We start from the raw sequence: 12357 nt of genomic DNA on the forward strand, positions 1-12357 counted from the left end.
GTGTCTTACTTTCAGATTCCTTTTACTCAAATAAATTTGATCAACTTATCTTTCCCACAAATACACAAATGATGACAGAGGGGTTAGAGGTGGGGAAAGATTAATCAAGAAATCAAGAATCACCTAGCTTAAAAAAAATCCTATCAACCATCATTTTACATCCATCCTCCCTGTATCTCACGCTCAAGCCACATCCCTATACTACTCTCCAAAGCAACAATCTTCCGCCTTACAGCCCCTGCCCACCCAGCCCTAGCATCTGCCTGTCTCCACCACCACCCGAAGTGTGCTCTCCCCATGCGCTCCTACTCCTTACACTGCCATCTATTTCATAACCAGCATCGTCCTCCCATTCCACACAGCCCCCTCCTCCCTCCACCAAAAGAGAGGGTCTGGGGAAAAGTGCACCCCAGTTCCCTAGCCACTCCGCATCCAAATCCAGTGATTTGCATAATAACAGTGTTCTGTGTGGTTTCCCTCCACTGCGGTCACAGGGGTTCTTACATTTCACGTGAAAGGATAGTATTAATTACAGAAAGAAGCGGCAGAAAGCTGATGGAGCGGTAGGGAATCTAAGCGAAAATCCCTTAGCAGTAAAGTAACTGCTAGGATGCCTATATATCTTTGCTAAAAGAAAAAAAAAAAGGAGAAAAAGAAAAGAAAACCACACAAATTGAATAATAAAAAGTCGGTTTGTTGGTAAAGTGGTTTCAAGTCTTTTAATTTTTCCCTTCCTCTCGCCTTCTTTTTTTATTTCTTAGTTTATTTATAAATTCTTTCTTTTTATTTTTCCTTTCTTTTCTCTTTCTTTCTTTTTTTAAATCCCAGAGACAGTCCCCTCTCTTCCTAGGTGAATGACACGTCTCACAACACATTCCCCCCCGGGGATGTTATTGCAATGCACACGGTGCCGCCGCTGCTGCTGCTCTCGCCGTCTCGGTAGCTCGCTCCCAGGCTCTCACACACTTTTTAAAGACACACGGATATGATGGTGGGAAGAAAGGAAAAGAGAAAGGCAACCCGAAAAGGTGGAGGTTAAAGAGATGACAAGCGATGGAGAGGGTCGGTCGGGAGCGTGATGTGGGAGGCGGCTGGTGAGGGTTGCTGGGAGGGTGCAATGTTCAGAGAAGGCACAAGTTGCCAGCCAAAAGGCGTGGGAGAGGGGTTGTGCTGGCGGGGATGCAGAATGAGGGATGTAGGCAGCTCAGGTGAATGAAAAGGCGAAAGGTGCCGCGTAAGGGGCTGACTGCTGGGAGAGCAGGGCTGAGCCAGAGCTAAGAGATTCGAGGGGCTGGAGCAAACTGCCACTGCCCCCTGCCGCACCGGGGAGTAGGGGGAGGGGGTGGAAATCGCCGGGGACTGGGGGACTGGAAGGGGCAGGGTGGAAATATGGGGTGGAGTGGGGATGATGGGGAATGGGCGTGAAGTTGATGCTCCCCGCGGCGGGGCGGGGATTACCTTGTAGCAGGAGCCCGCAGACACTGTAGAAGCGGAGAACGGCGCTGCGTTTCCAAATCATGGTCCCTCTCTAAAGGGCTGGGGAAGGAACGAGGGGGCAAGGAGGTGCTGGTGAGCGGGGCACCGGAGTGCAGGACTCCGCCGGCGTGCTCCTCGCGGCGCCCGCCGGACCCACGGCCCCCGCCGCTGCGGTGTTTGAACCCGCGGACGCGGATCGGCGGCAGCAGAAGCGGCAGCGGCGAAGCACCCGCAGAATGGGGTTTCGGCGGGCGAAATAGTTTCTTCTCCTCCTCCTCCTGCTGGCGGTGCAGCCGCGACAGTCCGTCTGCCAGGCACAGGTTCGGAGCTTGCCTTCCTCGGCGCGCACAGCAAGTCTCGGAGCCGCCGGGGCTGCCCGAGCAGGCGGCGCAGGGACGCCGGGGTGTCGGAGAAGGTGCGGGCGAGGGCTGCAACGAGCGGGTAGGTCGCCGAAGGGAGGGGCCGCGGGGAGACGGGAGCAAGCAAGCAGCAGCCGCCGCTCGCGCTCGGGTGTCTCGGGGTCCTGGGAGGGGAGGCGGCGGCGGCTCCCGGAGGCTCGCGCTGCGGCGGCGGCGGCGGCGGCGGCTCTACAGAGCACCAGACACAAGGGCAAGCTCGGCGCGGCGCAGGCCCCGCCCCCACCCCGGCCAGGGACAGACACCGCCCCCCGGCCAATGGGAACGCACCCGCCCACCAGGCCCGGCCAATGGGAGAAAGGGAGGGGTGGAGACAAGCGCCGGGAAAAACAAACAGGCTTCTGAAGGACCCTTCGGGCAGGAGCAACTGAAGCCCCCGTTCACACACCTCCGGCGGGTCTCACCTCCTTGGCGAGGGCTCGCTCTAACTTGCAGAGGAGACAGTTGCCTTCATTAATCAGTGCTTTGCACTCGGGAAGGGTTCAGCCAATCATCACCGCGAGGGGGCGGGGTTAGCCGTGTCCCCAGCAGGTGCTGGAACCCGTGGTGCCTGGGCCAGGTCCTGGGTGCGAAGTTCTTGTGCACATTTGGATTCCTGGAGCAGATGGTGGCTGCACCTGCCCACTCACCAGCTGCAGTAGCATTCTCTGACGCTCCCGCAGCAAAAGGGAAAGATTTCAGAGGGCGTGGGAGAGGCTAAGTATAGGGAGCGGAACACCTACCTGCCTACAAGAACTTGTGTGGCAGAGGAGGAAAAAGTTAGGGGTTAGGAAATTAATTTGTTGTTGTTCCTCTTCAGAATTTTGACTTAGTCTAGGCATAAATCTCAGTAGAGCCTAGTGGGTGACAGTATCTGTCTGTACTGGGACCAGGGAGACCCATGTTCAAATCCCGTTGCTGTCACTTCTTGCTTCATAATGTTTGATGATTGTATTTGAACATTTAAATCTTAAGCCTCCTCAACTGCAAAACAAGGGTAATAATAGTACTTAACTCAGCCTTGTAAAGATTAAGTGAGAATGCAAACATGTTAGTACGGGGCCGTGCAATGTGTCAAAGCTTTATAAATGGTGGCTCTAGCTGTTTAGTGAGATTTTCCTAATTCAGGATAGCAGGAAATCTTAGGCAATCCTCTATAAATGTTTTAACAAAAGCCTTAAGAAAGGGAGGAAGAGCATAACTGTGCTTTCTTCAGGGACTCCACTAAAGGTGGTCATGGAAGGGAACTCAGGAATCGGGAAAGAACCACCTCTATAAATCAGCATTCTGAAAAGTGTCCTTTAGAAGAGGAGATATAAATGAGCAGGACGTAAATTAATCAGAAGTTGTGTTTCCGAATGAGCTTAATTCCCAGGCTTTTCTCTGTGACCAGTTTTTAACTGAACCAAATTAGCAGATGATGGACTAGTTCAGCAGTGTTAAATCAGTCATACCATAAATAGAGCCTGCTTTGTCTGAGAGACTACACAATAGAAACCTGCAAGCAAGAAGACACAGGGAAAGATGAGAAGAAAAATCAATATTGATGCCCTTCGCTCTTTACCATTTGTTGCTTACTTTGCCACAACCTTTTACAAATTCAACCCTTGCCTTTTAACTAATGACCCATTCATTTCTCTATCCACCTTTCTCCCCAGGTCCTCTAAATTAAGAAGCAAAGTGTCCATAATAAAACTGCAACTGGACTCTAGAAGAAAGAGGATGTGTGAATACTCTTGTTATTGTAGGAGATAGTTGCCAACTGTGAGTTTTAGCTGTTAGGAAACTCAGTAAGTCCAAGGATACTGCTATCGTTTAAACTATTGTGAGCATCAAAAGGTGAAATTCTAATCATTATTGACTCATGCTTAGGTTGTGTGTCAGGGAGAATATAATAAATAGAAATGCCAAAGAAGTTAGGGTTTCTTTATTGAAAAGGTAGTCAGGGTTCCTGGGTTCTAGTGCACGTCCTGCTGCTAGCTGTATGACCTTGGGCATATATTCAACCTCCCTGACCCTCAATTTCCTCAACTATAGTATGAGGGAGCTATGTTTGATGACTTCTAAAGTCTCACTGAGCTAAAAAAAAAAAAAAACTACTCTAAGATTGTTATATTCAAGAAAATGTCCCAGTTGGATATGAGTATCTCAGCATTTGTGATCAATACTCATAAGCAAATTGTTTTTGTTCTTGTTGATAACTACTGGAGCAATTAGGATTTCTACACTGAAATAATTTATAGGTTTGCTATACAGTATGTGGTCCTTAGACCAGCATCACCACCATCACCTGGTGAACTGCAGAATCTTAGACCCTACCCCATACCTACAGAATCAGATTCTTCATTATAACAAGATTCCAGGGTGATTTATATGTACACCGAGTTTGAGAAGCACTGGTCTTGAACACTGCTTTACTGCACACTCAACTCCAGAGAGAATTTCAGCGGGTGTTCTATCAAATTGAGAAGACTAAAAGGCCCAGAGGATTTTTGTTAAATTGATATTTTCAGGAACCCCAGGAGTCTCCTTGTCCTCACAATACAAAAATAACTCTTCTTGTAAACTATAGAACAAATTGATTAATTTAATTAGATTAACAATGGTTGCAAGTTTGATTGTGATGAGAGTCATAAACTTCCCTGTGATTAAGAGCTCTCTTTAGCCCACACACCTAAGGGAATCTAAGAGAGTTTGCACTTATTCCATACCTTAGGGGGAAAACACTCAAAATGTGAGCTCTGGCCGTTTGGAAAAATAATGATGTCATTTTCAAGTACAAAAAATAGAGAATGCTCTATTTTCTAAATAGTCTATTCTTAGATGCTGTTAATCAATTAACTTAAAAAAAAATCAAATGCTCAATGGTTGTAAGATCTTTCAATGTTTTAAAGGGTGACCATGGTCAAAATGTTATAGAGTTGTCATTGTATGAGTAAATTCATTTCTGAAACTTAAAACATTTCTTACAATGCAATTAAATATCCTTAAATATCTTCATTTCATAGTTTGAAGGCTATTATTGTCTACATATGTTATAAATGTCTCAGTAAATGTACAAATTAACTGACCTCTTATGAATCATCAGACAATGAATTAATTTCATAAATTGCCAAAAGATGGCATCTATCCATGCATCCCTATATGCAATAGTCTGAAATATTAAACCTGTTTGGAAGATTTTCTTTACTTTCTTTATCCTTAAGCCTTGTATTCTCCTTCACTTCATGGCAAAAGTACTTTTTAATATTTAATTTCATGTTTTGAAATAAATTTTAAAATAGAGAGAGATTAATGCTTTACATGCAAGGCATTCATTTAATACTTATTTTAAAGTTATGTGAAGATAGCACATACTTTTTCCTTGCCTTGGACATGATAGTCCTCTTTGCTTGTACTGGCACAGAGTAGGATGACAGCCTCCTACTCCCACAAAAGTACCACAGATATGAGAATTCTTTTAAAATAGATTTCACAGAGGAGGCCACACTTAGTTTGTACTTTACGACTGTTTCTACACCAGTTTGAAAGAATTGTGACTTATCATGATTGTGATGTTCATGCCTTTTTTATTCTAATAGGAGCAAAGTAATTTGTCAACAGTTTTAAGGTGATGGATGTGATAACTATATGAGGGAATCTTTTTACAATGTATACATATATCAAATCATTACAATGTATACTTTAAATATTTTACAATTGTATTTGTCAATTTTACCTCAATACAGCTGAAAAATAACAACAAATAAAAGAACAGTTTTAATTGAGGCACAAATATTTGAAATGAGAATGGAAAAATTATTGTCACACTTTACCACTATAAATAAATTTCCTGAGATTTCACTTGGTTAGTTAAAATATTTATATTTCTCTTTTAAAATATTAAATTTAAGTGAAATATCTAAACATTTTAAATATACAGACATTATAGATCCCCAGGACTAAAAATCTAAAAATCCATGCTAAATTGACTCTCATAGCAAATTGACTCTTGCAGTAAATTGACCTAGAAAAAGAAATTTCATGGCCTGGTGAAAATGTAGACCATTGTGGAAGAAAATTAGCTTATTGAGTACTGGAAGCATTGATTGTCATTCTCCATGCTTGCCAGCAGTTTAAATATGAGGTCAACTGCCTATATTGCAGAGATGTTAGGAATCCTTTGGTATAGTATATAATACATGGTATATAATATTACTTATATATATGATATATATATGATAATATATAACAATATTAACTGTCTTTAAATGCATTTTTAACTTAGCATTTTGCTGCTGTTTACAAAACATTCAATGTCCTCCTTCAAAGTTATGATCTATTATTTTACTTCACCTCACCCCAAATGCCTTATTGCTAAAATTTCAACTTATATTGATGACAGTATATGAAAGTGTTGAAAAGAAATCCACAGATATTCAGAAATTTACAATCTCAAGATGATCTGTTTCTGCATTTTTACATAAATAAACCAAGTGGCAATGTGACCAACATCTACACATTTTCTCATTTTAAAATATGCAATAGCAATGTATAGAGTAAAAACAACTTTGTGATGTTATGTAGTATAACTTCTATCTCTACAATGATTGAATCTAAATGATCTAAGGTATGTGGCCATCACACATTTTCGTAAACTCATCAAGAGGGATAATTCTCTTCCTCCATTTCCCCCCAAACAAGCAAACATTCTCCCTACTGTGTAGAAGATCATATCATCCTAGAGATTAATAGCTGCTAATACATAAACTAGTAGTTTTGCAAATGACCAAAGATAAATCCTGGAAATAGCCTAGAGATGACTCTCAACTCTTGCACAATGATATCGAAAATGGGCTTTATTAAAAAACAAAAAATAAACAAAACAACCCTCTCAAGAAAATGACTCTACATTCATTCAAGTCAATTTCATACCTGCCACATGGTTTTTTTTTTAAAGATTTTTTTATTTATTTTTTTCTCCCCAAAGCCCCAGTAGATAGTTGTATGTCATAGCTGCACATCCTTTTAGTTGCTGTATGTGGGACTTGGCCTCAGGATGGACGGAGAAGTGGTGCCTCGGTGCGCGCCCGGGATCCGAACCCGGGCCACCAGCATTGGAGCGCGCGCACTTAACCACCAAGCCACAGGGCCGGCCCGCCACATGGTTTTTATATGTGGAGTTTTTCCTACATGGAACATTCTTATTCAAGATCATCATATAAGTCATTTTCTTACTTTACCAAGGAATCTGCTCAAAAATGTGACGTTCTCAGAGAGTCATTTACTGATGACCCTCTGCCCCTCCACCACAACCCATCTAGTCACACTTTACACATTTGTTTTATTTTTCTTCATGCCCTTTATAAACCTAAACTTATATATTTAATTAATTTGTTTACTTGTGTATTGGTTTTTCTCCCCAGCTAGAATGTAAGCTACAAGAATGCAGGGACTTTGGCTTGTCAACTGGATTTTCAGCAACTAGAAAAGGGCTGAAACATAGTAATCACTCAATATGTATTTGCTGAATACATATTCAACCAAAGCTGACTACCCTCTGGTTTAACTTAAATAAATACGGATTCACTTATCTTCCCTCTTTGTGTCTTTTTCTAAGGCATCATTTTCCTTAATAAATAATTCTAAGTATTCTTAAGTGGAAACACTCAAATTAAAAATTCAGCACTTATAAAAAAAGTTCCACATAGATTTTTATTTACAAAATACATATGAGTTGGTAAACTACAAACTATGTAGAAATAAATAAAATAGATACACAGTGAAAGTATTTTAGTGATTCCACTCCCCATACATAACCACTGTTGACCATTGTTAACTATTCCTGATTTTTTCAACAGCAAGTAATTTGGAATAAATAGATAGCAATGACTATAGTCACTTATTAAAGTGTACATGACTATTTTTCAGTCATCTTTGTGTTCCTTGTTTTAGGAGATTCTTTGTATTTTTACTAGTATTTAATATAATTTCTGTTGGGAATACTACAGAGTTCTTCCATGTAACAACCCAAGCCAAACTAACAATATGGAAATAAACTGAGGACCCAGTTTTTGATCCAGATTGACTAAATAGAAGGAGCTATGTTGGTAACTCAATAGCTCATATAAAGAATTGTGAAGAACTCTATGATGGTTATTTATTTCCTGGTGAATCCAGAGTAAATTAAGCTACCTTATAATTCCACTGCTTGAGCAACCGAGTTTGTCGACATTTCTAGGGAACATCTAATTTGTTCCCTAATAAAATAAAAAGAATAATAATAATAATAAAGCATCTTGAAGTAGCAAACAATGACTAAAAGGACAGAGGAGACTAGAAGGAAATGAGTCTGGATGTTCCAAGTCTGGAAATACAAGGAAAAGCATGGCTTTAAAAATATAGCTTGTTCTCTAGAGCTGTGAACCGTTTAAAAGGTAGACACTAACCATGTGTGACTATTTTAATTTAAATTAATTAAAATAAAATAAAATTTAAAACTATGCATTTTAGTCATGCTAATCACATTTTAATACTCAATAGCCACATGTGACTAGTGACTACTCTATTGAACAATACAGATAGAGAACATTTCCATCACCACAAAAAGTTCTACTGGACAGTGCTGTCATTGGTACCAAAATCTGTATTAGTCTAGTTTCTCTAGAGAAATAGAATCAATAGGAGTATAGATAGATAGATGGATAGAGAGACAGACAGAGACAGAGAGAGAGAGAGAAATGGAGATTGATTTATTATAAAGAATTGGCTCATACAGTTACGACATCTAAGTCCCAAGATCTGCAGTCAGCAAGTTGGAGAACCAGGAGAACTGAGAGTGGAGTTCCAGTACAAGTCCAAAGGGCTGTGAACCAGGAGAGCTGATGGTGTAAGTTGCAATTCAAGTCTGAGTCTGGAGGCAGGAGAAGGCCAATGTCCCAGCTTGAAGAGAGTATATTAGGGTTCTCCAGAGAAACAGAACCAATAGGATACATATATTGGTTCAGTATATATGTATATATATATATATATAGAGAGAGAGAGAGAGAGAGAGAGAGAGAGAGAGAAATTTATTATGAGGAATGTATTGGCTCATGCAATTATGGAGGCTGAGAAGTCCCACAAAATGCTGTCTGCAAGCTGGAGAACCAGGAAAACCAGTGATGTAATTCCTGTCCAAGTTTTAAGGCCTGGGAACTGGGGAGCTGGTGGTGTAAATCTCTATTCAAGGGCAGGAGAAGACCGATGTCCCACTTCAAGTAGGCAGGCAGAAAGGAGAAGTATCCTCCCTTCCTCTGCTTTTTGTTCCATTCAGGCCCTCAAAGGATTGGATGATGCCTGCCCACATTGGGTAGGGCAATTTGCTTTACTGAGCCCATTGATTCAAATGCTAATCTCACCCGGAAATACCTTCATAGACACGCCTAGAAATAGTGTTTAATCTGGGCACCTCATGGCCAGTCAAGTTAACACATAAAATTAGCCATCACAGAGGGCACTCTGCTTTACTCAGTCTGCTGATTAAAATGTTAATCTCATCCAGAAACACACTTCCAGACACACCCAGAAATATCTGGGCACCCTGTGTCTCAGGGAAGTTGACAGATAAAATTAACCATCATACTTTTCTTTTGACAAGTATTATATTGGCATTCATCATCACCATCATGATATTCTCACAACTCTAGGTCTACATCCCAAACATTAAAACTCATGGGAAATAAGATTTACCTCTTACTTTTGCCAAAGTCCGGCCCAGTGTATGTTTTTTATTTTGCTGTAGCTCTCCTTCTTTCTCATAATGATAGTAAAACCATCCATTTTCTTGGTGGTGAAGGGGAAACCTCGCTACCCAGAATGTTATCTTACACTATGGCTCTACTAAGATAACAAGGAAGAATAGATATTAGTCTAAACTCTTTGGTTGCAAGTGACATAAATCCAAATCAAATTAGGTTAAGCAAAAAGCAAAACAACAAAATCTGTTAATTAATGTAACTAGAAGTCCATGGTTGGGGGTTACTTCAGTCCACTTTGATCTAAGAACTTAAGTGATATTATTAGGATTATGTATCATTTCATCCAACTCTGAACTCTTTTTTTTCCTTTAGATTAGTTAAAGCTTAAACTGATTCTCCACAAAGAGAAGCCAAGAGGGTCAACAGATTTCTAGGCTTACTCCATAATTATATTGATGAGTTCCATAGAAAAGAGAAGAACTGTTTCTTCTAACCCTAACAAGAGTCCTGGAACGACTTAGAAACAGTCCATCTTTGATTACATGCCCATCCTTCAATCACTCACTCTGCCAGATTGACCAGTTACAGCAAGGGTGTGGATGTGTGACTAATTAAAGGATCCAACTAAATGGGGAGGGGACAATTCTTAAATTGAAGAGATGCTAGATAGACAAAATGTAACAGATGTCCTTTACAGAATACAATAAAACTATAGAATGCAATACAAGAGACATTTACCTTGGCAAGAATGCTATTTTGTTACCTTTGGTATTAGAATAAAGTGCCAAATGATAGTCTGAAGCACTTCACACTTACCCAGTAGGGTCTCAATAAATAGTTATGGAAGAAGTAAACATATTGCAGTAATAAAGTTCTCACTACTGGCAAAATTTAGAAAAGGATTATCCTTAGATTTTACAGAGCCAAAAGATTACTTCTCTGCTTTTCTATGATAGCTCATAATACTGTGTACCTAAGTGTCATATCAGCTCTTGAAAATTAACAACAGTTTAATGCTGACTAATTTCCAGCTTTTCTCCCCTATAATTTCCACTTTTTTTTTTTCAGAATTGCTTAGAATCACTCCTGTGCTTATTGCATGCATCCCTAGTTGTTTCCCTCATGTACCACCCTGCACTTGTCACTATTAGATTTCATACTGTTTTTGATGGATGACTCCTCTAATTTGTCAAGGTAATTGTAAATTCTAGTTTAGGATTCTAAGATCAGTGCAACTTGACCCAACTCCATATCACATTGGATGTGCTCTTAACTCCATTATTTAAGTCTTTACAACACACACACAAACACACACACAGGTAAGTCATGTGAATTCCAATCATGAACTACACTACTACACTATTTGGTGCTACAGAAAAGAGTTTATTATTTCTTAAGATTTGGACAGCAATTTAGAGTTGTGTGAAATAGAGCTAGCTTGCAAACTCTCTACATTGTGTAGGATTGCTTGCAGAAAAAAACATTCCTTTCAGGAAGGCAAGCAGATATATACTATGTCTGTGGAGTTATATAGACAACAGTGTAGGGTGACCAGGATTCTGAAACCTAGGATTAGAGAAAAGGAAATGCAGACTTGGAGACCCAAAGAGAAGATCTGAGCAACATAAAAAGAGAAATTTGATAATATCATTCTTAGAAAATGATCCCAAGTTTAAGATGAAAGCACAAGAACTTGATAATGAACCAAATAAATTTTATGTGTGGATTCCTAGTTCGCTTCTTGCTCAGAGTAAAGAAAAATTTTTTTTTTAGAATTTTGGTGATCCTGAGCCATCAGGTGGAGGCATTTGATACCACTGCCCAGAATGTGGGAAACAGGGTTAGAGACCCAGGGAATTCTAGAGCCATGCTAAAATTGTTCTTGTTGTATTTAGTTTTGTTTTGCGTTTGAGCTAAATGAATGTATACAGATTATTTTAACCAACCACCTTCATAGAATAAAATGATAAAATATATTACAAATGAGACATAAAGAGGTTAATGACTTGCTTAAGGTCACAAAGCTTTTTAAATAGAAAGAGAATAATAGTACAAAATGTTTCTTGATGCACAGCTGAATGTTAAAGATGGCATATTTCCACTTGGTCACAGTCTTGTCAGGTATTATGTGCTCACTGGATAGTTTGGGCAAAAATGGTAAATTAGCTATCTCCAAAAATGTCTCTATCAAGTGAAATCCACCTGAACATTGAAAGATCACATGTGGATTGAACCAATACATCTAGACAGCTTTTTAAATTATTCAGTCTAAAGATGGCCCACTTATGATAATCAAGTTTATATGATTGACTATCTTAGCAACTGGTCATAAGAATGAAGTTGTCTAGAACTCTACAAGTTCATAATGAATTAGACACTAGTTTTTCAGTAAAGGATTATGGGGGAGGAGAAAGAGATCTAATATTTATTGGCATTTTTTTATGTGAGATGCTTTTATAGTGCCACATATAATCCTTAACAACCCTATAAAATACATCCAGTATGACTACCATTTTATAAACGAAAAGTCTGAACTCAGAAAATTTAAATAACTTGATTAAGTTACAAAGGTAGTAAATGCCAGACCAATTTGACTTTAAATCTTGGGTATCTCTGTTACTTTTTTACCCTTTATCAAACACAAGCAAAGAGAGATGTAAGATTATTACTACAAAATATGCTTTATTCCATACAGAGTTCACAATGTTGAAGTCTTACTGAGAAAGAATTCAGCACCATGGTCAGATCCACACCCCAAAAGTAAAAAA

The 12357-nt window shown here is 39.8% G+C and overlaps 1 long non-coding RNA gene across 1 annotated transcript; it reads right to left on the minus strand.

The window, feature by feature from the left end:
* Nucleotides 1-793: 793 nt before the first annotated feature.
* Nucleotides 794-2003, minus strand: LOC131392998 (uncharacterized). Its single transcript, XR_009215822.1, has 2 exons — nt 1459-2003; nt 794-965 (listed from the first exon to the last, which is right to left on the minus strand). It is a non-coding gene; the product is annotated as an uncharacterized LOC131392998 (long non-coding RNA).
* Between the last annotated feature and the right edge of the window lie 10354 nt (nt 2004-12357).

The sequence above is a fragment of the Diceros bicornis genome, chromosome 27 (assembly GCF_020826845.1).
Source record: "Diceros bicornis minor isolate mBicDic1 chromosome 27, mDicBic1.mat.cur, whole genome shotgun sequence".
NCBI classification, from domain to species: Eukaryota; Metazoa; Chordata; class Mammalia; order Perissodactyla; family Rhinocerotidae; genus Diceros; species Diceros bicornis.